This window comes from Phascolarctos cinereus, unplaced genomic scaffold (assembly GCF_003287225.1).
Source record: "Phascolarctos cinereus isolate Bilbo 61053 unplaced genomic scaffold, phaCin_HiC Scaffold_3;HRSCAF=262, whole genome shotgun sequence".
NCBI classification, from domain to species: Eukaryota; Metazoa; Chordata; class Mammalia; order Diprotodontia; family Phascolarctidae; genus Phascolarctos; species Phascolarctos cinereus.
Genome location: NW_027555736.1, coordinates 53,607,653 through 53,631,419, shown reverse-complemented (window position 1 = coordinate 53,631,419; position 23,767 = coordinate 53,607,653). Strand labels below are relative to the sequence as shown.

The 23,767-nt window shown below is 43.0% G+C and overlaps 1 protein-coding gene and 1 long non-coding RNA gene across 9 annotated transcripts in view; one reads left to right on the top strand and one right to left on the bottom strand.

Moving 5' to 3' along the window:
- KAT6B (lysine acetyltransferase 6B) overlaps nt 1–11,641 on the bottom strand; it is a 223,576-nt gene extending 211,935 nt beyond the window's left edge. For 6 of the 8 annotated variants that reach the window (XM_078150856.1, XM_021006117.2, XM_021006119.2 and 3 more), the window contains exon 1: nt 9,888–9,976. The gene's annotated coding sequence lies outside the window, so the exon portion shown is untranslated. Of the gene's footprint in view, nt 1–9,887; nt 9,977–11,032; nt 11,121–11,357 lie in introns of those variants that run through there. The other 2 variants (XM_078150858.1, XM_078150857.1) reach the window with 2 other exon arrangements.
- The window catches only part of LOC110221467 (uncharacterized), a 78,180-nt gene continuing 64,337 nt past the window's right edge, over nt 9,925–23,767 (top strand). Inside the window, exon 1 of the long non-coding RNA XR_013485190.1 lies at nt 9,925–10,014. This is a non-coding gene — a long non-coding RNA (uncharacterized LOC110221467). The remainder of the gene's footprint in view (nt 10,015–23,767) is intronic.

Here is a 23,767-nt window from a genome sequence, read left to right as displayed (position 1 = left end):
TACTTATCTCACCTTCTTATGTGTGTGTACCCCAGAGCTACTGCCCTAGACACAGACTCAGTGTCATCTCCTTTCCTCCCCTCCTCTCTATCCTTTCCCTTTTCCCCCTCTCCATGACCCTCTCTCTTCCTAATCTTTCTCTTTCTCTCCTTCTCCTGTTTCTCCCCCCCCCCCTGAATCCCTCTCTCTCTCCTGTCTCTGTCGCTCTTTCTCCCCTTATCTTTGCCCAACTCCCATTCCACATCACCAACTGCCTACGGGACTCTTCCAACTCAAAATCAACATGTCTAAAACTGAACTTATCATTGCCCTCAACACTCTCCTCTTCCTAAATTCCCTGTTTCTGATGAGGATAGCAGCATCCCTTCCTAACACACATAGATACAACCTCACAGCCATCCTAGCCTAGGGGTTCTTAACCTTTTTTTGTCACGGAGCCCTTTGGCAGTATAGTGAAACCCTTCTCAAAATAACGTTTTTAAATGCATGAAATACATAGGATTACAAAGGAAAATAATTATTCTGAAATAGTTATTAAAAGTTTTTTTAAAAAACAAGTTCATCAACTCTTGGTTAAGACTTTATTCTAAACCCTTCTCTCCTCCCTTACCCTTCACAGCTAATTAGCTGCCAGCTCTTCTTTTTCTATCTCCACAATCTATTTCCCATCAGTCCCTTTCTCTTTACTCATATGGCCACTCACCCTAATTCTGGCCCTCATCATCTTTCATCTGGCTATTGCAACAGCCTCTCAATTGGCTTCCCTACCTCAACTCTCTCCTCCCTCCAATCCAATCCTCCACATAGCTGCCAAATTGATATTCCTACAGCATAGATCTGACTATGTCACTCTTCTCCTTAAGAAAAGACCAGTGGCTTCTTCTTGCCTCTACAATCAAATAGAAACTAACCTGTGACTTTTAATTTTCTTCACCAGCAAGCTGGCATTAGTCTCCCTTTCTGGTTTTATTTCACATTGCTCTCCACACACTCCATGGTGTAGCCAAACTGGACTTTTTGCTGTTTTATTTCCTGTTGCTATTTCTTTGTACAAGTTGTCCCCCAACCTGGAAATGCACCCCATCCTTATCTCACCTCATACAATGAATTCTTAATTTTCTTCAGAGTCCAGCTCAAGTGGCCCGCCCCACAGGAAGCCTGTCTTGGTTCCCCCAACCCCCATGTGCTACATCTTACTTAATTTAACTTTCTATATATCTGTTGTTTCTTCATGATAGAATGTAAGCTCCTTGAGGACAGGGACTATTTTTGTTTTTACCTCAGTGTTGTACCCAGTAGCTAACAGTAAGACCTTAATAAATGCTTGATGAATTGAATAAGGTGGATGTTATTTCTGACCTAGTGTCCTGCAGACCAGGAACCCAAGGCTGGGTGACTTACAAAAAAATATGTGACACTAAAAATGAAAGGATTCCCTCATGAAGTCATGAAATTCTTACAGGAAGCAGAACTTAGAAAAGGGCTGGCCAAGGATATTGCAGCAAGGTGTCTTTGGTGGCAGGTTTAAGATGCGAACAGGAAAGAAAGCAGTACGTTGTATTAGAAAGATTGCTAAACCAAGACTCAGAAGACCTGGGTTCAAGTTTCCACTCTACCAGATACACTGCTATGGAGACTTCATATAAACTTCTCTGAATCCCAGTTTTCATATCTGTGTGATCACCTCCTGCCCTGAGAATCAAATAAATTATATCTGAAAATAAACTACAGAGCTCTCTATAAATGTATAAAACTCTCTAGAAAGATGACATTATTATATTTCGCTTATATTTAGGGAGTGTAGCTAAAAATAAAGGTAGATACGTTTGAAGAGTTTGGACCTGATGTGTGGTAAAAAGCTACTGCCATTTCTTGAGCAGGGGAGTGATACAATGAAAGTATCCTAAAGCAACCATGAAAAATACTGTTTTAGGAAGATAAGCCTGGCAAGGGTTTGCAGTATGGAATGAGGAAGAGAAAATTTGTAGGTAGGAAAACTAGGCAGTAGCCATCAGTCTCTCAGCAATTCGACCACAACACAGTTTTATGCTTAAAAAGTAAATTTGATTCAAAATCTTTTCAGAGCAGAGAATTTTTTAAAAATAGCAATTTTATCACTATTCATGCTGAAGTTTTTGAAGTCACATGCTAATACAACTTCCTTACCAATTTTAAACCTAAACTACCATGAAAAATACTTCAGCTAAGATACAATATTATGTAAATTGGGAGTTTAATTTTATTATGAAATGTTTTTTAATTGACAATTTCCTTGTTATGTCATTAAACCATAATTGTGTGAATCTATTTCAACAAACAAAACCAAACCATCAATAATCTTACAATTTCTATAATCCCTAGCAAAGATGATTTTAGATAGCCTAAATTAGGAGTGATATTCATAAATGTACTGGTGATTCTTTTTTTGGCTTGTCATTTTATTGACGCAAGGAACTAAGTTCTGTTGCTTATTTCCAGTTCATCTGGCAGATGCTTGTTTGTACATCATCGTTTGCATGCTCTCCTCCCTCACCAGATCATGAGCTCCTGGAGAGCAGGGGCTGTCTTCTGCCTTCCTTTGGATTCCTAGCACTTAGCTAATCACAGAACAGACACTTGAAAAAAGTTTATCGACTGACAGTCTGCCTCCTTCTACCAATGCAGGTTAGCATATACTCTAAAAATTTCTGGTTTCAGAGAGTTAACTGGGGCATCGAGATGCTTGATGACTTGTGCAGAGTCACACAGCCAGTTTGTGTCCATCATACTTCTGATGATATCTATGAATTAATAACTCACTTTTATATACTGCTTTAAGGTTGACACTCATACAATTAATCTTCAAGGTAGATAGTACAAAAATTACCCCAATTTTACAAATGGAGAAATTCAGGTTGAGAGAGGTAACTGTCCATTATGAAATGATTGCAATTCAACTGATTTGAACTGAGTTCTCCTTTCTACCACTTTCCTGTCTTTGGATTGTTAATCATCCCTGTGTTTAAATGTTCACAAATTTTGATCTCTAAAATGTAATCATGTTTCTATGAATCTTGTTAAGATAAGATCCCTTCTAAAACAGTATTTTAGAGACAAGCTGAAAAGTCATTTGAGACTAGGTACATGATTAGCAAGGATGATATTCCTACTAAGCACTTCCACTTTAGAAATAATCACCTAAGCATAAAGCATATTGTTTTGGAAAGGTGAAATTATCTGCTCCATCGTGTGATTAGCTAGTACTTGACAATCAGAACAAAAGAAACAAGCTACACCAACATCTAAATTTCTAAAGAGATGATTCTGAAAATATTTATCATTTCTAATTTGTGACTAGTTGCTATTTTCAATATAGTATCTTCAGAAATAAAGAAAAAACAAATTAGGTGTCTCTAAGAGTTGGGAAGAAAAAAGATAATACCACTCATAATATATGATTTCAACAACTATTAGCATTAAAATTCCTAATTTCCTTATTTCTGTTTAGGATACTACTACCCTTCCAATGATCCAAATTCACAACCTCTTCCATCTCCTTCACATTCTCAAGTCTTCCATTCCCTTAACCATCCCACATCCAATCAACTGCCAAGTCTACCTCCACATTGCCTTCTTTCCATTCATGCATACGTCTCCCCCTTTTAGACCCTTGTTATCTCTTAGCAGGGAAATTCCAATAGCCTCCTATTATTCTCCCTGTCTGCTCCAGTCCATTCTCACCTTCACATCTTACAATCTCCAAAGACTCTTTGAGCTCAGATGCCACCTCCAAGACAGCCAAAGCCATTTCTATTTTCCAACTCTTTGGTGTTCTCTACTTCCTGAAACTATCTTTCGCTTAGTTTTGATTCATGTTGTATACTGAAAGCCCAGCAGAATATTGAGTTCTTTAGTAAAGAGGCAGCTTAATATAGCAGAAAGAATATTAAGTCTGTAGTTAAGAGCACCTGTCTTCAATTTCTTGATTCAGACACTTACCACCTGTGAGATCTTGGAGACATCACTAAACATTTCTGGGCCTCTGTTTCCTCATCTGTAAAATGAGAGATTGGACCAGATGAATTCTAAAGGGCTATTCCAGTTTGGGAGTGCAATGGATAGAGTGCCAAGTGTGGAGTCAGGAAGACTCCTCTTTCCTGAGTTCAAATCTAGCCTCAGACACTTACTAACTGGGATGATAGGCATGTCACTTAATCTCATTTGGCCTCAGTTCCTCCTCTGTAAAATGAGGTGGAGAAGGAAATGGCAAACCACTCTAGTACCTTTGCCAAGAAAACCCCAAATGGGGTCACAAAAAGTTGAACACGACTGAAACAACTGAACAACAAATTCCAGCTTTAGACTTATGACCCTAAAAATCCAGAGTAGGAACTGTTCATTTTTTAAAAAAACCTTTTTATTCCCAGAACCTAGTATGGTGTCTTGCATATAGCAGGTACTTAATAAATGCTCATTGGATTTGCTGAGTTATAATTCATACTAGAAACAAGGCTACAAAATTATCATTGGTGTATACATTAAGAGAAAGATTCTAAAAAAAAATCTGATACAAAGTTCAAAAGAAATCAAATGAATGAGAAGACAGTGTATATAACTACAGGTGAGCTGCAAAGTATGATTTTTCTTTTTACAAGAATTCCTTTTAATATAGCCCACCATCACTTTAAAAGGCAAGAGCAGACAACACCTGACTCTTCAAGGGCTGAAGAAGAATCAGGATTGAGGAAACTGAATGGAGAAAAGAAAAGTAAAAATATTCCCTGCTGTAGGAGGGTCTCAGGAGACATTACTGATCCCCTCACTGCTAGTGTCTCCTCAATAACAAATTTGTCTTATGATTATTTTGTATATATTTCATGTTAACCTATATGTGTACATATCGTTTCATATGACAGGATAGGTTTCACTTATAACTTTGTATGCTTCAGTGTGAGGCATGATGCGTGACACATAGTAGGCAGCTGCTTGCTGATTGATTGGCCATTCACAATTACACATGACACTGCGTCTCCTACAAGACTACTACTATTAGAAGATAAACCACTTCAAAGGTTTTACAGAAATGCAAACTTTAAAAAAAAATTAATCATACTTCCCCTAGGCTATTGAGGGCGAATGGGCCCAAGCCAAGATCTTTGTCCCTTACCCCAAAAGAATTTGGGTTCCATTTGTTTGAGGGGGGATGATAGGGTACAGGCTCTGGAAACCCCTTCCTTGAATTTTCCTACTTGGTCAAGTAAGTCTCTAGCTCCACTGTGGTATCATCCCAGTAAATCCCCTCAACTGGCCTTTCACTGTGGCTACACCCAATCTCCTAATTCTGTTACCTTTGACCTACCCAGCTCTTCATTGTCTGTTACCTTCCCACCTTAGATACCATCTAGACCCCATTCTCCCTTGGCCATGTGGTCTAGCTCCAGGTCCTTCTCAGTTACCTCACAATCACTCCAGCTTACTGACCTCTCCCATCCAGATCCTCCCTAGACTCCTCTTCACAGTCATCCCAAACTACTTGGCCACTCCTAGATACCTCTCACAGTCTTTCTGTATATAAGGTCCATCTTGTCTCCATTAAGGTGCTGAGATTCAATCTGGTCCAGGGCTCAGATTAAATATAACCCGCTTGTCAATACCAGCATCACAAATTTTCAGATTCCTTAAGAGTCTGGCCAATATGGTGGATCTTTAATAAACCTTGTCTTTGGGTGAAAGAAGGCTTGGGTCAAATTCATTAGCGCAGGACTCACATGTCACTTATTTTGGGCTTCTAACACCCCTAAACCTGAACATTATCATTTACTACTTTTTGAGCAGACTGGTTATTTATAGGTTTGACCATTATCTCTTCATTCACTTCAAAAAGGTTTCACAGGATTATTTTTTTCTTGCCAAAAAAGGGCAATTAAAAAAAAACTCTTATTGCTGGATAGCCTTGGATTTATCACAGTAATCTCGACAGATCCCTTAAAACAGCTGCCACAGATGCACACCCACCCTAGTTAGGTACTTCTTCTCATTGCTATATGAAAGACAGGTGACATCTGAAGTGCATCAATGGGAAGGGGAAATGTCCCCATATTGAATATGGACTATCTCTTCCAACCCTGCCCCTCCTGTGAGGAACACCTCCTCTGGGACACCTTTTACTTTCTCATGTTTACATCACAAGGTGTGTGTGAACTGGGTGACTTTAGAGAGAGAAAAACACTGCTGTATGAATCTTCACCCTCAAATGCAAATTTTGGTTTATTAGCAAAAATTCCTGGTCTGATGATATTAATAATACTCTTCTCATTTTTTTAATGGACAAAGACGTTAACTGTTCTTTAAAATATGAAGATGCTGTCCCTCTTCCCCCAGAAGAATGATATAGGATAAAGGAGAGGGAAGAGGAAGTTCCTTTAAAAATTAGAGAGCTATTAATCTAATTCCCCATCCCCAAACACTGCAACAACATGTAATCCCCCACTATCAATCTCCCTCCTACTCTTTTCATAAGGTCTTAAATTTCAAGTCCACCTCCTTTCACTATACCAATGAGAAAACTGAGGCCCAGAGAAACTAAGCGACTTGTCCAAGATCCCACAGCAAATGAGTGTCTGAGGTATAATTCAAACCCAAATCTTCCTTACTGTAACTAAATTCTGTGTACAATCCACTAAATCATGCTGCTTCTAGCTCACTTAATGTAGATTCATGAGCCGTCAGAGTTACCCTAATATGTTTGCCAACATTTTTACCCTGAGTTGTCCACCTACTCACCAATCATCTCATCCCCACATACAAACTTCAAGACACGCTTTCATTTGCTACAATTCACATATCTGTAGCTACCACACAGTAAAACTCCATTCCCACAATCCTATCTTCCTAGCCTAATCTTGGATCATTCCTCTCTATGAACTGTATGATCCTGCAGAACTGGACTGGGCAATGCCTCTGAGACACACTGCACCTTCTCCATTCTTTGTGACTCTTCCTCTGTTGAAATCTTACCATTTTTTAAGACCCGGCTCCCGTATCACTTCCTTTCCCATATGGCCTTTCCCAGTCCAATGCCTCCCTTTGCCTCACTTCAGAAATTATCTTTCCCATCCTTTTGGCTTATGCCTCTTTTGCACAATTAAAACGTTCAACTTTATATCATTCGTGTCTATACTGTTATCTCCCTGCCCCTAACATACACACAGGCTCAGGACTCTGTTGTTATGCTGTAAGCCCATCAAGAGCCATATTACACATGTGTTACAGCCCAGAGATCAGCACAGAAGGAACCTCATAAATGATGTCTTCTCCAATCTAATCACCAATGCTCCATTCTTCCTCAAGTCATATACATAAGTGACACTAAATAGCAGCTAAACTGTCATTACCCTTGGAGTCTGGAAGACCCAGATTCAAATGCTGCTTCTCTTGCGCGATGTGGATTTATTTATTTACATGTTGTCTCCCTCACTTGAATGCCTTCCTCTCTTGCAGCAGGGGAAGTTTTATGCTCATCCTGGTATTCTCTGTGCTTGGTGCTGGGTCTTTCACACGGTAAGTGCTTAATACATGTTTGTTGACAGACTGTGTGACCCTGGGTCATTCTCTTGAACTCTCTCAGCTTTGGGTCCCTCATCCGTACAGAGGAGGATAATGAAAACCACAGTGCTTGTTATCACAGGGTCAGGTTATCAGTGGTGAGGATCGAATGAGAAGGGGTGTAAAGCACTTTATAAGCTTTAAAGTACTATGTATTTATGAACTATTATTATTACCATCAAGACCCAGGATCCTAGATTGAGAGGTGGAAGAGGCCTTAGCAGATATGAGTCCAATTGCTTCATTTTACAGATGAGGAAACTCAGGCCAGAGATACGGAGGCAACTGGGCCCTGGGTCACAGAGTTACTCAGTGTCCAAGGGCAGGATTTAGCTCCCTGGCCCTCTATCCACTACACCGAGCTGCAGTGTCCATCCTTCTTTATCCTATTCATAAAAACCATATTCTCTCAACTCTTACCCTTTGCTCTCCACAGAACTAAATCATCCCCTCTAGCAAATCTGGCTTGCTTACCCTATCCTGTCTCTCTTCCAGGATGCACATATCCATTTTTTCTGCTCTGCATCTCTGCTTTTTCCACCAAGACACACTCAGCCTGTCCACTTCCTCTACATGTTTTGAAGGAAAATGTATTGTAATTAAAAAACACACACACAACAGTGTAGAATAGTGGAAGGAATCTTACCCTCTCCTAGAGCAAACCAGAGGAAGAAATTATAACAGCAATCTGAACTGACTTTTGCAAAATCAAACAAGTTAGTTAAGGGAATAGTCAGAAAATCCATATTGCCTCCTCTACTGTTTCTCTAGCCGCAGAGTGGCTAAGGACTTAAATGTTTGTTAAAGTCTCTCAGATCTAACTTCTATGTCTCCCTATGTTACCAGCTACAATGTAGAAAAACTTCATGTGCCCTAACCCATTCCATCTAAAACACAACCTCAGCCCAGGACAACTCTCACCATCCCATCTGACTCTCCCATTCCAGTAGATGCACATCTTTTTGGTATGCCCCTCCTTGGCTCTACGGCTTCAGTTTCATCACAAGAACTCGGTCTTGACGATAACAGCTACCTTTACAATAACATTTACTCGGTAATTTAAGTTCAGCAATCAAGTACTATTATCTTTATTTTAGATAAGAAAACGGAAGCTCAGAGAGATTAACAACAGGTTCTAATTCCAGCCACTTACTGCCAGTGTGACCCTGGACAAGTTACTTAAAATTCTCTCGGACTTAGTTTCCTCGGTTACAGAAAGAAGGATTCCAAGAACAGCCCCTTCTAGATCTCTGATCTAGGACCTGCTTAACGTCTGAAAGCAAACAATCAACCAATAAGACCTTACTAAGCATCTTCTTATGCTAGAGGTGGGGAGATATTCAGACAAAAATGAAACAGTCCCTGCCTTCAATGACTTCACAATCTAACTAGGGAGTCAATCCATTCCTGGCTAACATCGATTCCCATTCAGTTGTCATTCCCACCCAGAGTTCCAGAAGCATTCTTTCCTCGGGATGCTATCATTCTTAACTGTAGGCAGCTAGGTGGCAGCCGTTGGGTAGGGTGTCTGTCTCCTGCCTCAGACACTACTTAGTGGCTGTGTGACCCTGGATACATCCCTTCACTTATCTCAGTCTCCATTCCCTCACCTGTAAAGTGGGTATAATAAGAACACCTCCCTCAACAGGGTGGTTTCGAGGACCAAATGCAAAGCGCTTTGCAAACCTTAATGCAGTAAACAATGCCAGTGCTATAATTATTGTGATTTAATATTATTATTGCCATCCTGCTCCCCACCAGAATCTTTAATGCATCCAGCTAACTCGCCTGCACCAGTCCCTCCCCATCCTTTGTCTTTAAATCTTTTCGAATATTTCCCCACACAGCCCTGGGGTAATCTGGCTAGAAACGACCTGGCAGAGTAATAAGCATCTCTCACATAACACCCCTACACACATACATTCCTAGCCCCCACTCCCAGCCTGTGTGGAGTGTCCCCCCCAAACACCCCATCACGCTCCTCTTCAAAAAACCCTCTCAAGACAGGAGCTCCAGATTCCCGGACTCCACAACCCCGCCCCCTTGCTCTCGCCCCGCCCTTCAGAGGGGCTCGCCCCGCCCCCCGAAGTTCACACCCCGCCCCTGAGGCTCGTGCAAGAGGGCGGGGCCTCTCCCGCCCGGTCCACCCGCCCCCTACCGTCACGCTCGGGGACAGCCTGACCTCAAGCGGCCCCGCGGTGACCCTCGCGCAGGGGCCTGTGGGAGGGGCATCGCGTGCCCTCTCCCTCCCCCCCAGTCTCCTCCCCCTGGGGGCGCGCTGGAGTGGGGGGCGGGCGACAGACCTGGCCGCCTGCTGGCGCCACCACCACCACGCCTGCCGGGGGCGCTGCCCCTGCCTGAGGAAGAAGCCGCGGCTGCTGCCTGAGGGAAGTGCCACTGCTGCCGCCACCGTAGCCGACGCCGCCAGGGGTAGGAGCTAAGCCGCCGCCATTTTGTGTCCCCCTGTTGTTGTCGTTGACATGAATCCGACATGACACTGATTACAGCCCAATGGAGTCTCATTAAACCCGCGCCACCGCCCCGCCCCGCTGCCGCTCCATTGGACAATACCATTGACTCCCGAGGCCACTCGTTGGCCTCTCTGGCTGTCCATCACCCGCCCACTAAACAACCTGCAGCCCATTGGGGCAGGCTCCTGCCGGTCATCTGTTCTCCGCATAGGCACGCCCTTCGACCCATCGTCTCCCCCCCTTGGGCACCGCCCCCAGGGAGGATCCGCTGCCACCACCAATCAGCAGCATGCTTGGGCCACTCTTGCCCGCACCTATTGGCCGAACCTCTCTTTTTTGCCCAGCCACTGCACTACCTCCGCCTCCATCTCCCCGCCCCCTCTAACGCTAGAAACAGATTAGGCCAGCTCTTAGGAGGAGTGCTTGACCTCATTGGCTGCTGGAAACGTCAATCACCATTACCTCCCCATTTCCCCCACACACACCCTACCCCCTCCAGCTCGCCTACAATCCCCCTAGCCCGCAGCTAAAGTTTGTGTGAGAGCTGATCGCTGGCGGCGGCCGCAGGATTTAGGGGTGGGTGCGGGCGGGCGCGCGCGCGCGGGCGGGGACGAGAAGTTAAAATTCGAGGTTCTCGGGCGCCAGCTTCTGCGGTGGAACGCGCGGACGGGCGTGCCTTCCGGAGCGCTCCAACCCGCCCCCTTCTACACTCGCCACCCCCCCCTTCAGTCCCCCCTCCGGTCCTGGGCGATCACTCGCCCGCCTATGGGCTCGCATCCTTCCCCCGACACACACACCCTCTCAGCTGCTATCCCCGGGCTGTGGCGGAGCGGTGTAACTACCCTCTCCACGTCCCCTCCCGAGGGGACGCGCCCCCCTACCCCTCCGGGCGTGCACCTCCAGCTCGGCGCTCGCCCGTGTCTGCAAGCACGTGCAATCGCCATCGCGGGCTCTGGCCACCCCAGCCCCCAGCTGACCTCGCCTCCGGCCCCGGCCAATCGCTCGCTGCCCTTTGTTGCTGTAGCCGGGGTCTCCCTGCTTCCTTCCTCAGCCTCCGCCTCGTCCTTTACCAGTCGCCCGGGTCCGCAGCGCTGCACTCCCCCCACCCGGGATCCGCCGCCGCCTCCTCCTCCTCCTCCTCCTTTTCCTCCTCCTCCTGCTCCTCCTGCTCCTCGGCTTCGGGCTGCAGCGCACAGAGCCCGAGGCAGCGCCGCCCAGCCCCGCTCCCCCCGCCCGGCTGGGCTGGGGGCGCAGCCCGGACCCCGCCCGCCCCGTTCCCCGTCCCCGCCCGCCCCGGGGTACCTGCGGCCGCTCCTCCCCGCCCTGGGGGCTCCGCTCACTCCTGTGCCTCGGGGAGCTGGGCCGGCCTGCGGGGGGAGGGGAAGGAGGGAGGGAAGGAGAGGGAGGGTGGCTGGTGCCAGCGGGAGGATGCGGACACCCGGAGCCACCGAGAGAGAGGTGAACGTGCTGATCGGCCGGGCCAGGGCTGTGACAGACGCCGTCCCCACCCACCCCCAGCGGCCCTCGCGCCCAAAACTTCGGAGGGGGGAGCTACGGGCATTTGGGGGCGCCGGGGGAGCTGGGGCGCCGGGTCTGCTTTGACAGGCGGGGGAGGGAGCAATGACATGTAGCAACTGCGGAAAGGGCGCCCCGGCGGCATCTCCTGCGGGGAAGGGGGGGCGGTGCAAATTAATGTGGGGCTGGAAGGAGACACCCCCCCCACCCAACACACACGCCCCCAACTCCAACCCAAGGACTCTGGCCCTGTTATTCTTGGGATTGTTAGAGGCTGGGGAGCCCTTCTCCCCTTCCCGCCCCACCTCCGCTCCAGATGCTCTCAGTTTGGAATGAGCTTTACCGAAGGGGCACCGTTGAGGGGGAAAGGCTGATCTGACTGGGCTTGGGGTGAACTGTGCAGCTGTAGGGCCCCTTTATGCCCTTAGTTTTCTGTCCAATCCGGGACCTGCAAGGAGGCCGGTTAAGAAGTCGAGGTTTGCTATGGTCTCCCTCACGTAAACTTGAAGCCTTGCACACAATGAAGGGAATAAGGTGCTCTGTGACAACTGGTAAAAGGTCATTCTCCACTGTGCCCACATTACTTCCCTCTTCTTCCTGGCCCGCCTTTACTATTTCGAGAATCTCACTCCGGCACTGATTTTTCCCAGGTGCTCTCAGGAATGGGACTGCCTCCTGGGAGGGGAAAACACGAAAATCAGAAAAGGTTTTCTCCCCCTCCCTCCCAAACTATGTCTTTTACAGAAGTTTGGTCAAGTCTTGAGTAAGCATCATCAGGATGGGGTTAATGAAAAGGGGAGTGGTGGGGGGAGTTAAGAAAGGTTGTGTAGATGAAATGCCACCTGTTGATTGAAGACCGAAGTTGAAGCTAGTATGTAACGGTGAATCTCTAGTCGGTGTGGTGGTCTAGATGTTGTGGACGAGATGGTGAGGAAAATGCATCAGATCTCTAGTTGGCCTTTGTTAGGTTTTCATGTTCTCAAAAAGATCACAAATTCTGGTATCGAAAAAACCTGATTGTTTTATCAGTTCGTGACTAAATTGTCTTTATTAAGTATCTGCAGTATTATTTGGCTTCATAGAATATAAGAAACTTAATCTTACCTCTCAAACCCTCAGGAGAGAGAAAAGCAAGGCACTATCAAAGGCAGAACACATACTACATACACTATTTACCTTTTAAAGAGTCTTATTTTTTACTTTTAAAATGTTATTTCTTCCATACTACCAAGCAAGATGAGAAAGGTGTTACAAAAGAGGGGGGGAAATCTTAAGAGTGAGAAGAGTGAGGGTGTGTAAGAAAGAGGGAGGAGGTGGTGTAAGAGCTGTAATACTATACTCAATGTTGTCACAATTTCCATTATAAACCTCCCCCCCTTCCCTTCATAGGCAGTTTATTACTTGGTTACTGGTTTAAAAAAAAAAACCTCTAGATTGAGACTTGGTATTCAAGAGCTGTCTGGAAAACAAAACATTGTGGAAAAGCTTAACAAGCTGCTTAACTACTTTTGAGTTACTGAAGTGATAAAAACAAATAGGTTTGATGCCCTCAGATATTTGCTCCCAACTCCTTTTATTTCATATCTCTAGTATTTTGCTTAAGGTGAAGTGTTACAAGCTATTAGTTCATAACTCCAGCTAGTTCATTTAGATATTTCAAAGACAAAGGTATTTACAAGGTTGTTGGGAGGTTTTTTTTTTTTCATAGTGCAGGTGCTGGAATGTTTAATACTACAAGAGGTCACCAAAGCAGCCTTAACATTGTATTTCCTTCCTCCTTCTCTTCCGGATTTCTTGGATACAGTTTACTTTGTGAATTATTTCCCCCTGCCCAGACTGAATTTTATTTGTCAATAAAAGTATCTTAATTAAAGACAAAATGATAAATCCTAACATCTGTAAATTTCAAGCTAAAGCATGTTAAAGAAGCAACCAAAAACAAAACAACCCCCCCCCCCCCCCCCCCCGCAAATCCAAGTTTAGGATGTTTTTGTCCATTGATTTGCAGGAACCTATGTGCATCTAACATTCATTATCACTAATGAGTTATCTGCATGGATAACTAGTGCATCAAGAGCAAATAGACACCTTAGAGAGAATGGACTGTATTAGCATAAATGTACCATTGCTCTTCATCTAGATATGAACATAGGATGATTCTTTTCACCTTTTCACCTTGTATTTCCTCTGTTTGTTACAATGTTCTTCCATCAGGGGTGTGGCAAGGAAAAAGAATGTTACTTTGTCCCAAACTCAGGGTTAGGTGCCCTTTAAAAATGTCTTCACTGGCTCAGCAGATAAGAAAACAATCTAAAAGACATGCCTGTGCTGGTACTTTATTTGTAGAGCCCCTTGCTTATCAGCTGTATCTCAGCTCTTTTGCTGAGCTGAACAACATAATTAGGAAGTTAGCATATGAAACCTCAAAATAGCATGTGTTCATTTGAATAAAAAACTAAAATATGGTTCAAGACCTATAAGTTATCTGAAGACCTCCCCTCACCCAAGATTGAGACCAGAAGCCCATTCTATTCTGAGTCTGCTCCCTTTGTATTCTTGATAGAAGGTCTGTAGCTTGGGTTACTCAACCCACTTAATGGAAAATTTCTTTTTCTACTCTGATACCTCACTCTGGCATAAAAATGACCACTAGGTTTTTAAAGGCCAATGTTGCGCAAGCTCTGGTATATCCTACCAACTTGAAAAGTCTTCTTTCTGGTTTTGCACTCAAGGATGATTCGTTATTCAAGGGACCGGCCCAGCTAAGTTCAAAGCCACTCATTAGCAGATTGGCGTCAGGATGATGACTTCTTTGGCCACAGTGACTCTCAAAGACCATTTTAATCACACTGGAGTTGCTGTCGGTGGAACAAGTACCCACACTACAAAATCAAGGGGCGCTGAAGTCAGTTCTCATCTGGCTGTAGGTGTTGTATTATAGTGGTAGTAAACAGAATGCATTGAAGAAAATGAAATAGTCGTCTGAGGAAATGGTGATGATTTGATCTTTTCTGTTTAGATTTATTTGCTTTGGGGTATGTTAGGCAAACAACTATCTGATAAATATTGCAGCATTAACAAATCCACAGTTTGCCATCTCCCTAAATAGAAAATCAGTCACTAGAGTGGCCAAATTGTTGTTTGCTCTTCGTTCTTGAAGAGGACCAAAATGACATCACAATGTCAGAGTCAGTGTACAATACGTTGGCTGTGGCTGATCATGCCAGTTCGAGCTCAGAAGGCTCTACCACAGGTTGGGCACAAATAGTCCATAAGATCCTTATAAGAAGCCAGGGGGCCTATCTTTAGATTGGTGTTTAACAGTGCTCAGCACGGTGGCCATGCTAGAGAACACAATCATCCTTGATTCAACTGGTTATTCAAAGGTATTTTGTCCAAAACTCTTGTCTAAGTTCCACGTTGAATTTAATCTCTTTAACCACAAGGCTATGTCTGTAACAAGTCAAAATGGTATGGTTACTTAATTCTGTCAGCTAGCAAAGTCACCAAAATGACTGGTCATTCCAGTTCTCAGGGAAAAGTCATTGAAGGCTGTTATTTTTTTTGAAATGACCAATCAATAATAATCATAATGGCATTTACATGTAGCACTTTCAGGTCTGCCAAGTCTTTTCTATATGCTATCTCATTTGATCTTTATGTCAGCCTTAGCAGATAAGTGCTATTACTATCTCCATTTTACAGATGAGGAAACTGAGAAAGGTTAAGTGACTTGCCCAGGGTCACACGGAAGTGTCTAAGATAATCTGAAGTCGGGTCTCTCTGACTTCAAGTCTAACACTCAATTTACTGTACCACATAGCTGCTTTATCATTCAATCAATATGATGAATTTGTAACTCTCTCTAGATAAAGGATGTATTAGATCCTCACCCTTTCCCCATATCTAAAGAAAAATTCATTGGCAGCAGGTGGGAGAAACTACTCATGTTTAACAGAAAGGGATGGGAAGATGACATGAGTCTGAAAACTAGTTAGGAATCATTATAGCTCTAGGAAAACTTTTTTTCTTTTCTTTTTCTTTCTTTCTTTTTTTTTTAGGATTGCAGAAGCCTGTTTGGCATAGGACAACTCAATCAAAAGAACCTATGGGCAACTAGTATTTGGTAACAAATTAAACTTGTCTCTGAGAAAACTTGAGCATCTATCTATTATATTGACAATTCACTCTTATCCCTTATCTCATCCCTTAGTAAGAAGGGGTAGGTTACCTACTTACCTTTACTTCATCACTATTAAACTGTCTTCGACAAAATCCACCCCCCCACACACACACTGCCCTGCTTTGAGAGGTGGGGGGTCCACAGATTCAGAACATTAGAGATGACATCAGAATTTGTTTTTGATGTGTTTGTTTTGGTAATTTTCTCTTTTAAAATAAACTTTGTTATAAGAGATAGCTCTTTCAGATGGAGTTGGGGAGGAAGAATACAAAGAAAAATCTAGGTGATGTTAAAAACAAAATAAATAAAAATCTATTTTTAAAATTGTTTTCATTATATCTAACCTGATTTCCTCTTGTTTGGTACTCAGTGGAAATAGAAATGTGTGTGTATACATGATTATACATACACAGTGTGTATATAAACACATAAAAACACTTCAAAGTTCTGTGAACTTATCAAAATTGATGCACTCTCTACCAGTGAATATTCCTGTCTCCCTCAATGTCTTAAACACTCTGAGTTAGTTACTGCAGTACTTCATTGGTTCTGTGATCTGATCCATGTGAATGCTTCTTCCACCATTGCATGTCCTTCTCATCTTCTTGTCCTTTTTTGTTCTCTTATATGTCCCCCAACAGTAGTTCTCATAGTGTGGTCCATAGACCCTTGCCCCCCTTCCCAAAACCCTTTCAGGAAGTCCGAAAGGTCAAAACAATTTTCATAATAATACCAAGATATTATTTGCCTATTTAAAACAGTCCTCCCTTTTCCAACTACATATTTGTGTGAGGCCAGATTTTCTTCATATACTTCAACCAAAACAACATATCACAACAGATTGAATGCAGAAGCATATATGAGAATCCAGCTGTCTTCTATTAAGCCAGACATTAAAGAGTTGTGTAAAAAAAAATATGTAAAATAATGCCATTTCTCACTAATTTCTTTGTTTTGGAAAATCTCTTTTTCATAAAAATATGTTATTTACATGCCAACATATAATCAATTTATTATTGATGTTTTAAATGAATAAATATTTTTAAATTTTATCCATTTTAATATCTGATATGGTAAATATTGATAGGCATACCTCACATAAACAAAAGCTGTAAGGAGGTCCTAAGACCAAAAAATTAGAGAACTGTTATTCCACAAAGCTTCTGTTCACTCCACATGCTGAGGAACTTCTTCACTGGAAATTACTACCAAGTTGGAAAAGGAAGCCAGAAATGGCAGTGAAGGAAAAGCAAAAATGACTAAATAGAAGGTTGATTACAAAGAAACTTAAGTTATTAATAAGTGATAATTATTAGAAATCATATTTGATAAAACAGAAGTTTGAATTTATTTAAAAATTATTTAAGCCTCTCACTTTAAAAAAAATTACACAGGTATTACTGTATCAGGAGATGCATTATTACAATGCATCTGAAGCTCCTTGATCTAGATACATAGGCAGTCCTTTTTTTCCTAGTTATACAACTCATTGATATCTTTGATGCCATTTTGTCCACAAAAAAATCATCACTGGTAATATGCTACAGTCATCTTATATGTCTCATGCATTGCCCTTTGAGTGAACTTGCTATTTTGATTCCTCAGAGACTATAATAGTCCATGATTGCAACCAACTAGAATTACTAAAAGAATATCAGTGTTAAAGGGATACGTTTTTGTTTTTTAGGGAGAGAGGCAACATAAAATACAGAGGATTCATTGTTGGCACAACTCAGGACCTGCAGTGGATGGAAAGTTTTCAGTACTTGGTTTTACTTCCCACCTCTGCTCCCTCTTGGACATACAACCCCGAGCAAGTCAGAGTGCCGCAGAGCACTCCGAAACTCTAGATTGCAGAGTGAATGCTGACCTGCACTAGGAGAGGGAGTTTGTTATCAGGAGCTCCCAATACCAATAAATAATATGTCTGATTCTCCCCCCCCAAAAAAAAAGAGACACTCAGGGTCACTGAAAACTCTGCACTATTTCCCAAACGAAATCCAACCTACTCACTTCCTCCCGTTCTGATCTCTGCTCACTCCCAGACGACCAGCTCTATGGAATCCCTCTCCAGGTGCAAACTATACTCTGGACAATAGGCATTCTCCACTCATTTAGTCTGTGTTATATGGATAGTCAAGCTCTTTTAAGGGATTTGCTCATTCAATAAGCATTTACTAAGTGCTTCCTATAGTAGTAGATAATAGTTACTGAGGGCTTTACGTGTGCTTATGTGTTACCTCATTTGGTAGACACAATAACTCTGTGGTGTAGGTGCTATTATTATCCCCATTTTAGAGATGATGAAACTAAGAATAAGAGGGTTAAGTGAATTGACCAGTGGAGAGGATGCTTTTGCATCTAGGTGCAAGACTTTACGTTTATCCCTGTTGAGTTTTATTTTTTTAGATTCAGCACCATACTCAAGTTTGACAAGATCCTTTTGATCCTGCTTCTGTGTTAGATTCTTTATGTTACCTATTCGTCCCAGCTTGGTATGATCTTCAGATTTGATGAGCACACCATCCATGCCTTTACTGAAGTCATTGATAAAGATTTTCAACAGTCCAGAGCCAACAGATCCCTGATGTGCTCCAGTGGAAGGCTCCTGCCATACTGACATGAACCATTCACAAGTCTTCCTTGAAGCTGGCTGTGGAACCAGTTCTGAATCCACATGACTATATTCCTGTCTAATCATATTGATCCCATGCCCCGCTCCCACCCCCCCCAACTTTCTAGTCTCCTTCTACCTCACACTCCCCTACATACTCTTCGATCCAGTGACACTGGTCTTCTTGCTTGCTGTTCCCCAAAAAGACACTCCCTCTCTAGACTTGGGACATTTTTACTGGCAGTCCCTTGTGCCTAGAATCCCCCCCCCCCTTCATCTCCACTTCTCGGCTTCCCTGGCTTTCCTTCAAGTCCCAGATGAAATCCTACCTTCCGTAGGCATCCCTTCCCAGTCCCTCTTAATTCTAGTGCCTTCCCTCAGTTGATTATCCTGTAGATAGCTTGTTTGTATGTTGTCTCCCTCATTATGTTGTGAGCTAGTTGGAAGGCAGAGGCTGTCTTTTGCCTCTTTGTATCTCTAGCACTTAGCATAGTGCCCGATGTAAATGTTTATTGACTGTTGACTAACTGACATATACTCACAGGTGTACCTTTTTTGGAAATAATAATGACTGTGGATTTTTTAAAAAATTGGTATCTTTTACTCTCATTTTTTAAAAGAATTGAATCCTCAACGTCCCCAAACCTTTTCACCTTCATTGAGTCTTCTCTAGCTATATTTGGTCAGGTTTAACTACTTTTTCCATTTTAATTTTCTCAATGTGCTAATGAGAGGTTTTACAAGTCATAGGATCATAAAGCTAGAAGGGGCATAAGGGAAGGAAATGACCATTTTTATACTTTTTAGCACGTAGCAAGCACTATTCTAAGCACTTTAACAAATACTATCTCAATTGATCCTCAACACAACCTTGCAAAGTAGGTGTTTTTATTATCCCATTTTACAGATGAGGGATCTGAGGTTGGAAGAGTTTAAGTGACTTGCCCAGGGTCCCACAGCTAGTAAGTGGCTGAGGCTGGATTTGAACCTAGGTCTTGCTGACTCTAGGACCACGGTTCTATCCACTGTACCATTCACCTGCCTAAGACTTAAGAATCCATCTAGCCCTTCATTTTAAGGATGATGAAACTGAGGCTTAGAGTGGTTAAGTGATCTCTCCAAGGTCATACAGATAGTATGTAATAGAGGCAAGTTTTAAACAGGTCCTTTGGTCCCATATCCAGTGATTTTTCTGTTTTGCTGTATACTGTGCTCATCAATGGGTAGCTAGTATTCATTTGCAATTTTTAGATATCACTGTTGAGCTGTGTAAAATTTTAGCTAGTTTACAAGTTGTTGGATATATGCTGTATCTGGGGGGGGAGCATACTTTCTAGTTGGGGAGATACCATGTAAATAACTTGGTACATATAAAATATATGCATAGTAAATGGACGGCAATTTTCAGGGAAGGCTAGAGACATCTTGGTAAAAACAATTATACCTATATCTATCTTTACTGTAAGTATTGTAGCTGAATTTGCCCATGTCCTGAGTTCTAATTCTAAGAAATGTTGGGCTTTGGGACTTGGGGATATTATGTAAATCTGTCATCAACATTAGCTCTAGTTCCCTCTTCGTTACTTTTTTTTTTTAACACTAACTATAATAATACTGTGCTAAAAACTACTCTTGAGGAAAAGAGTGGGGCTGAAAATGAGTGGGGATCAGTTTCTCCAAGTGAATAAAAGCTGCTATAATCTGGGAACTGTACATGCATCTAAGAATCTAGCTAGAGCCCTGCTGGGTTTTCACCTAAAAGGAGAGAATAGAAGCTAGAGCCATTTGAATATCTCAACTTGGCCTTGTTAGCTTCCAAGTAATTAACTCTCCCTTCATTATTAGTTGACTTTTTTTCTAGGTTCAAGTTTCCCTCTGCTGTTTCCTTTGGGCATATCAAGTTGTCAATTCTTAAGAGGAGAGAGTTCTGCCCAGGGTCCAAACAAATCCTTTTCTGCAGCTTCTAAACCCTATTCCCTGATCTTGGCAAAATGATCAGACTGGAATTTGTTTATGAACAAGTGGATATTGCATTTACTTCTTTCTCCAGACCACTAGCAGATCTTAGGGCTGCTCTCTCTAGGCTACATCTGCCTCCCTTTGACAACATGGATAATAACAGGAGAGGCTTCATGCTCTGCAGGGTGAAGCCTCGATGGGGACAGGACAATGAAAGACTATGGTCATAATTACTGACCTTCACTAAGGTCAACTTCACTAAGATCTGGCCCCGGTGAGCACCACAGCCCACTTATTTACCTTTAGAGTCATTTAAGAAAAAGTCAAATCCTGAGTAAAGGTGGGGAAGAGTGGGGGGTTGGATTTGGCTGACAGACTACATGTCAGTTTATGTGTATATTGGGATATTGGGCTCATGGCCGGTCAGTTTTGAGTACAACTGAATTTGGCCCTACCAAGCTTGTTGATAGGGCAGTCAGGCAGCTGCTAAGTAAGTTTAAAAGCCACAGAAGTTGCCAGCTATGGGCCCAGCTCCACACAAGATGAGTTTGTAAAGAGGCAGACAAAATAAGCCATGTAATTGAAGCACATGCCCTCTGCCCTTTCCCCCTCCCAAAGCAGCCAGTACACATTCATTCAGTATCAACACAGCCCTTGCTGTAAAGACAAGTAGGCAGGCTGAGCTGCCATTCATGGGTGACCACCATAAGGAGTAAAGCAGTGCAGAACTGCCTGTCTTTATACCCCAGAGCAGCTTATGAGAAAGTCTGTTGTGGAGCTGAAAGTAGCACCCAGAAGGCCAGATCTCCTACTGGGCAGGAAACACAGCTGTTTGACGGTCAAACAGAAGGTGCTGCATATCCTCCCCAAGGAAGTGCCTGGAAAAAGTGATCCTAAACATGATATTTGCTGAAAGGTACTCGAAGGTGATTGTCACAAACAGGACTTTGTTATCTGAGACCATTCAAGGAGAGAGAACAGCCCAGTGAGACCACCAAGTCTTGACTCCAAAGAGCTCTCTGCCTGGCAGGTGCAAAGCGGTCAACCCACCAGGATACTAAGAGGAAATGCATCCTGGCCTGCAGAAGCCTTTCATTTAGTTTGTACTAAAATCATTATTATTTTTAAATGTTCCAAATCTCTCAGCTGATCTCGCTGCTGGGCTTGGCCAACCCTCTTGCTGTTCTGTGTTCATTTCCCACACAGGCCCCAGTCCCTTGCCATCCTGATACATTACGCCTTTGTTATTCTGTATCCCACAGTGCCAGCTTAGTCAGTCAGTTGTCACAATCATGCTGGTGCTGTAGGATACAAAATAACTAAGAAAAACATATCCAAAAGGTTGGGGGTGGGGAGGTATAGGCAATTGGACTGGTGGGGGTGGGGGTGGGAAGGAGCAGGCCAATTTTTGTGCAAACAGTAGCACCAGCTGCATCTTGCAAGTCGCTAAATTAGCCAGGCTGTTGTTTTTCTTTTAATTTTTGTGTGAATTCGAGAATAGGTCATGGATGTCTTGGCAGACTGTGAATGAGGCCCTTTATGAAAGAATTCACCTTGCAGAAGGGCTGCTGTCAGGCACACAAAACTCTCCCAATGAATTAGGCTTTTACAGAAGGTCCCTTCTCATTTTTTCCCTCCCTGATGCCCTGGTTAATCATACCAGAGTTTCCTTTCTACCTCCTAGCCTGTGTCAGTCACTCAGCGAATGAGTTTGCAGAATGTCCGGGACTTGGGACCATCATTTTTCCTACTTGTTTAAATGCCTGTTCTATTGAGAGCTGCCAGCTCCCTTCTAGAGCAGTACGTGGGCTCCTCCTATATCATCACCAGCAAGGTGTTGCTGTTGAATGTGGTGGGGTGCAACTGGAAACTTGCTTCAGTTTCCAAGAGAGATGACTGGCACCTCTGCATAGCTCTCAGGCTCCCTGGCAGGTATAAGCTGACACCAAGAATCTGGCAGGATTCCCATGGGACCCTGCACTCATTCCAGCTGACAGACAAGAACCTCCAAAATACAGTACTACCATCTCCCCCTCTAAGAACAGATTAAATCTCACAGGAAAGGGAATCTCATTAAAACAATCTTGGAAGGGGGGAAAGTAGAAAGTCCTCAGCATAAGTGGTAGTACTTTGCCCTTAGTTTCAGGGCACTGATAAACTCCCTTTTCTCTAGTTCCCCTCAGTCTGGGGATCCCCTATTCCTTTACAACCCAGGCATTAATAATCAAAAAAATGGTAATTCCAAATGACTTACTAAACATAGTTTAATGTGAATTATTTTAAGAAGATCTTCAGGTCTTCCTTCCTGTTATCTTTCCCTTTTGAATGCAGCACCCTTCCCCTATCAATATTTGCACAGTGAAGGCCACATTTTGGGAGTAGGAATTACACACCAAATTTCTATTTCTGCTTGTTTTTACATGTGAACCGAAAATCATCCCTTTAGTAAGACTCAGACATGAATTTACATGTTATTTTATGTGAAGGGGGTAATTACTTTCAAAATATGAAAATAGCCCAAGATTTGCCATTGTTATAAAATTATCTTTATTTTAGGTCTGAACTTGTGATTTCATCTGTGCTTGGCACCCCCAGGGAGAAACTCACTATTGTGCAGATTAGTAACCAAAGTCTGTTATTTTTGATGTGTATAACCTTGGGCAAGTCATTTCTCTCCTCTCCAATCCCTACTTCAAGCAGCTGCCAAAGCAGCAGTCCTATAATACAGGCCTGCCCATGCCCCTCCTCTTTTCCAGAGATTCTAGCCACTCCCCTCACCTTTAAGATTAAATACAAACTCCAACTTGGCATTTCAAAGGTTTCACAACCTGGTTCCACATGCCTTCCCAAGCTTATTCCTTGATGTATTTGTCTCCTTCATGAACTCTGTGTTCCAGACAGGCCTTCTTAGCTTCTTTCAAGTATTGCTTCATTCATTATTTTCTATTACCAGCACCTAGCATAGTGCTTGGCATATGGTAGGTGCTTAATAACTACTTGTTCACCTCTTCCTCTTGAAAAAAAGGCCTTTGTTATAATAAATGGGCCTCTGTGAGGGTCAATGAGGAGGCATAAAGGAGGTGATAAAAAAAAAAGATCAATAAAATTTATTTTTAAAAACTTTATTGTTTATTGGTGGATTGCTGTTCCTCAAACATATCACTCCATCCCCCACTCCCTTGCCTTTGTCCAGACTGTTACCTTTGTCTGGCATGCCCTCCTCACCTCAGCCTCCTAGAACCCCTTGCTTTCTTCAGAGCTGGACCTAAGTGTGAGCTCACACCTCACCAATCCTCCTGCTATTACCTCCCTCCCAAAATTACATTTTCATTGCTTTGTTTATATTTTGCATCTACTTTTACAAGTTCATGTTGTTTTCTTAACAGAATGTAAACTTGGAAGCAAGAAGCATCTCATTTTTTTCTTTGTATTCCCAGTGCC